Here is a 5966-nt window from a genome sequence, read left to right on the forward strand (position 1 = left end):
TTTATTTTTATATATTCAGTTCAAGACTTTGCACTTCCAGTCTGAGGACTTATGTCTTTTTCAATTTTAGAAAACTACTATTTATTATGGTTTCAGATCTTTCTTTCTCCTTCATTCTGTTTCTTCCTAAATTACTATTTCATAACTTCTCCTCTTTCTTCAAACCTTTAACACCTCCACTACCCTCATCATCCAAAACGAAACCTTCACCTTCTTCCCCAAGTTAGCTTCTCTCATGTTAACTTTCTTTTCTTTCTCTTAAATTCAATCTATTAACAATCCTATTGGCTCTAATTTAAAAATAAACCCAGAAAGTGACCACTTCTCACCTCTCTCACTATCACCACCCTATGCTAAGCCACCATTGTCTTTCTGCTTCATCCTTGTTCCCCACAGTCTATTCTTAGCACTTAAAGTTTTAAATTGCATCTCCTCCCCTACTGTCCTCCTTGTCTTCTCCATTTTTCATTTTTCTCCATGGAATTTACACAATTAAAAAATATATATACACACACACACATACATAGTCCCTTCTTCTTTTTCTTCTTCCTCTCCTCCTTCTCCCTTCTCATTCTTATTCTTATTCTTTTCACTGTTTCTCTTTCTCACTAATATATAATAAGTTCTGGTGAGATAAGAATAAGGATGCTTAGAAGCATAAGGATTTTGATTTGTTTTGTTAACCCTGTATACTCAGCACCTAGAATAGTGTCACACATAGTAAGATTTAATTACATATTTGTTTAATAAATACATATATATTAAAAATTTTTTTTATTATTATTTATTTTTGGCTGTGTTGGGTCTTTGTTGCTGCGCACAGGCTTTCTCTAGTTGTGGCGAGTGGGGGCTACTCCTCATTGTGGTGCACGGGCTTCTCATTGTGGTGGCTTCTCTTGTTGCAGAGCATGGGCTCTAGGAACAAGGGCTTCAGTTGTTGCAGCATGCAGGCTCAGTAGTTGCAGCACATAGGCTCAGTAGTTGTGGTGCACGGGCTTAGTTGCTCCACAGCATGTGGGATCTTCCCGGACCAGGGCTTGAACCCATGTCCCCTGCATTGGCAGGCGGATTCTTAACCACTGTGCCACAAGGGAAGTCCCCAATAAATACATAGATGTTTTCCACTTAGGTAAATGAGAGCCAAGAAATTCAAATAAATGATGAGAAATATATCTCAAATAATTAAGAACATGACATTATTTCAGAGAATCAGCAGTCCATCCTGGATCTTAGCATTCATGTACTTTTTAAAGGAAAGGCATCATGACTGCATTCTAAGTTAGGAGATGATGCCGCAGGCAGAAGAAAAAGAAATAGGAAACTTTGTAACCAACTGCCCAAGCGAAAGCTAAATAAACAAACAAATTAACCAACTGTCTTTCTGGGCTTATGATAGAGGTGCTGGAAATCACAGGAGACTTGCCTGGGACATGTGTTGTGTAACAAATCCTGACAAATACATGGATCATCAAAGAGATTTCTATTTTATATACTGAGAAGCTTTATGATCCAGGAAGTGGTCAGGCCATCTGGGATCTCCTGCTTACCCATCTGGAGCTCTGATTGAATATGTGAGAATAAAAGGAAAGCTCAATTTTAGTGAACATGAGCTGTTTGGAGTCAGCATGGGGGTGCATCAAAGGTGGTGGTGAAACAAAGGGATTACTTTTCCACCAAGCCCTTGTAAGGGAGGGCAGAGGGTGGTCAGTGTTGGAATAAGAAGAAGGAATGACAAAGAAGGAAGCAATGACCTTCATTTCTCCCAGTGATGATGATATAGGATGCTGTCACTGACCTAAAGAGCCAGGCATTTTCTTGGGATGGGGAATTACTGAGAAATACATGGAAGCATCATGTTGTCAGGAAAATAAATTATTTTAAACTATAGGAACCTTCAGTAAATGCAGTAATAAATTGTGTTTATATAGCATGTTAAACTTTTTCAAAGCATATACACCACCCCATTTAGTATTTTCAACCCTGTAAGGTAAGGAGTACAGACTACTTGAAGCCAGGAAGTGAGCCATAATTCTTTAAGCATGCTCTCCTACCCTCCCGGCCCCACCAGGATCTAGTATAGTGCTGGATGTATAAATCGCTTTTAATCACTGTTATATTAATTCCCATCTTACAGTTGGGATTGAGGAAATTATGAAGTTTTTAGTTGCCAAACATCACATAGCTAGTCGTGGCATAGCTGGATCCAGGAGCAAGTCTACTACCTTTTAAATCTTGTGCACTCAATATTCCATCATGTGCCCTGCCAAGCGTGCCAACATCCAAAGACCACACAGATGCAGGAACAAGAAATACAAGTGTTCTTGGCAATTATCCTGTGCCAAGGGTCACTGATCTTCCTGATGAAGAGCTACTGTTGATTCACCTAATGTTTAGTATCTACCAATGAAGGCACTATTAAGAATTGCTTAACATAAACACTACTTGCCAGTTAGGGGAAGCTTGGCACAATGTGTTGGCTAGAATGCCCAAGTCCATCCAAAGCAGGAAAATTTATTAAAATCTCCAAGACTGGCCTAGCTTCAAGGAAGCATGCCAAAGAGGCTCTAGGAAAACAAAACAATGTTTCTTCCAGCCCTAGGTGACTTATTCAAAAAGCCTCACTTTTTTTTCTCCTAACTTCAGTGTCCTGCTCCAACACTGGCAGAGGTAATAGACCTCCTTGCTTCAGGCTCCCAGTGTGCTTCCCATATCTACATGGAAACCCACTCCACACTGCGGGCATCCACCTGCTCATAGGAGGCTGTCCCTCGGTTCACTTCACCAGCAAGTATACGCAGTTTTCTCTTCCCATACAAGTGAACGATGTCTCTGCGAAATTATCCACTAATGGGAATGTCCTGGGGCCTACTCAACCCCACTGAGTAACTCAAAAATAGAGATCTCTATATCCCTCACCCTCCCATATACAATAACAGAGGTAATATCTTTCACTAACACTTTTCCTTTCTCAATTCCCTTTCTCATTTTGTTAATGTGAATCAAACCATCAACACTTCACCACTGGGATCCCCTCATACACAAAATCATTTTCTTTAAGTTCCAAATGATTCTGGGTCACCTTGGCTCCACTAAAACTGTAAATGGTTAAGGGTTATTGTCACTCATTCACCCCACATTTGCCTAACAAGATCTAGGGTCCTCTGTATCTCTCCACCCTTTACTTTTGCTATCCTGTTCTGGAGGGACCCATTTCTCACCATGTGCCATTTAGGGGCTACGAGCAGCTAAAGGGCTTGGTGATGACTCTATCTCCCCATTAGGAGTAAAGAAGGGACTGACTTGGGGGCTAATTCTCAAAAAAGTGAGAATTCTAGATTGACAAGTTGAGTCCCTTGCTTTATTTCAATGTCTAATTAATATTGATATACATTTTAATTGAGAAGGCAATGATTGATGGGAGAGATATATTTAGAAATTTACAAAATATTTTTCTAGGTTTTAACCTTGCATCATAGTGAAGTTCTAGAATTAAAATATCGGGTTTTATTTTTTGAATTTTTATATATTTTGCAAAAGGAATGTAAAGTTGCCTGTAACAAAAGATGTATCGACTGCTTAATGAAGTAAATATAAAAAATAGATCCCAGGGCTTCCCCAGTGGCACAGTGGTTAAGAATTCGTCTGCCAATGCAGGGGACACGGGTTCGATCCCTGGTCCGGGAAGATCCCATATTCCGCGGAGCAACTGGCCCTGTGTGCCACAACTACTGAGCCTGCACTCTAGAGCCCGTGAGCCACAACTACTGAGCACGCGTGCCACAGCTACTGAAGCCCGCGCACCTAGAGCCCATAATCCACAACAAGAGAAGCCACCACAGTGAGAAGCCCACGCACTGCAACGAAGAGTAGCCCCTGCTTGCTGCAACTAGAGAAAGCCCGCATACAGCAACGAAGACCCAATGCAGCCAAAAATAAATTAATTAATTAAAAAAAAAAGATCCTAGCACTGCTTTTCAAACCAGGGTAAACCAGTCAGAAGAAATAACATATCCATAGAGGCAGGAAGTCAAAGTAATAGAAGCATGGCTGAGGTTTCTAGGGCATCAAGGAGGGACTGTTAACTGAACACTAACCAATAACTCAAAGATTAGACGTTGAAAAAGCCAACAGCAGACCATGGCCTGGAGGATGCCAGAGGTCTATTTTTTGATAATGCCAGTTTCTTTGTAAAGAGGTTCCCTGGAATGTGAAAGGAGATGTGTAGGTCAAACCAACACTGCTGCTGTGATTCAGCTACAGATCTGGCTCAGAGTTTCCTAGTTTTCAGTCAAAAGGGGCCATATGGTCAGTAATCTAGCTTTTGAAAGCAGAATGCAGGAAGCCTAATAGGTCCTTAGGATGATACATTTTTATTTTGGCAAAGAAAATCTCTATCCAGTTGTATGATTAACAAGTTCTGGGACCTATTGTACAGTATGATGATTACAGCTAATAATACTATATTATATAGTTGAAAGTTGTTAAGAGAGTATATCTTAAGTGTTCTCACTGCAATAAAGAAATGATAATTATGTGATGAGATAGAGGTGTTAGCTAATGAGATGGTGGTAATCATCTTGCAATACAGAAGTATATTGAATCAACATGTTGTACACCTTAAATTTATACAATATTATATTGGCATATAATATTGTATAAATTTAAGGTGTACAACATGTTGATATGCCAATATATTAATAAAATAAAATACAACTGGGGGAATAAAGAAAAAGTATCTCCATTGTTGGCTTTTAAGAAGTAAGTTACCATATTATAATAGGGCCCATAAAAGAGCCACATGACAAGGAACTCTGAGAAGCTTCTCAGAGTTGAGAACAACCCTTACCCAACAGCCAGCAAGATAAGGACCTTGGCCCTACAACTGCAAAGAGATAAATTCTGCCAACAACCTGAGAGCTTAGAAGCAGCTCTTTTGCCAGTTGAGCCTCTGATTAGACCTTAGCTCTGGCTGACACCTGGATTACAGCCTGATGAGACCCTGAGGTGGAGAACACAGTTAAGCTGTGCCTGGATTTCTCACCTACAGAAACTGTGAAATAATACACGTGTGTGTTGATTTAAACTGCTAAATTTGTGGTAATTTGTTATAAAGCATAGAAAACGAATACAACTGAACATTAAAAGACATGGCCCCCGTTCCTTGAGCCAATCCTGTATGAACTTGACTCAGTTATTTTACCGTATCCAACATAAGAACTAGAGCTTTATAGGACGTTAGAACTCCAGGGAATAATCTTGTGACAACTACCCCTGTTAACATTGCTTTTCTACTGATCCATAAAATCTAAGTCTAAATATCCCTGGTTTGAGGACATTCTTCTGGAGTGGTTTTCAATGCTCCCAGCAGAAGCTTGAGTGTGTGTGTGTGTGTGTGTGTGTGTGCATGCGTGTGTGTGTGTGTGTGTGTGTGTGTGTTGTGGTGGTAAAGCAACTTTTTAATGGGGTCAGAACAGCTGGATGGGGAATTAGAAATCCAGGCGCGTGTAGAGCAGAATATCGACGTCTAATTTTAGATCAGTGACATGGAAAGGGTTCCATCACCAGGAGTCAAATGGGAGATACCAGTGACTGAGTGGACAAACGTGAGAGGCAGAATTCATGGAGCTTTTGATGTGACAACCAACAGGAGTATCTGAGTGGACGGATTTGGAGATTTAGGTTCTAATGATGGTAGCCTGCAGTGACTTCCTTGTTTAAAATTGATTTTCCCCTGAATTGAGATATTCCCCTGAATATCTCAAGGCTCACCATTATGGGAATCTCCTTCCCACAGATACTTCTCTGATAGAGAGCCAAGAAAATGGTTTCCTCAATCCACAGATCATACCCAGAGAAGGCAAATTGCTTGCTTAAAGCCACATAGCATCATCGTAGGAAATAAATCTGGGGCCTCTGATTGCAAGCTAACTGTTTTCTTTAAGATCGTTGAAAAATGGATATAATTG

Source organism: Phocoena phocoena, chromosome 6 (assembly GCF_963924675.1).
Source record: "Phocoena phocoena chromosome 6, mPhoPho1.1, whole genome shotgun sequence".
Classification (NCBI taxonomy): Eukaryota; Metazoa; Chordata; class Mammalia; order Artiodactyla; family Phocoenidae; genus Phocoena; species Phocoena phocoena.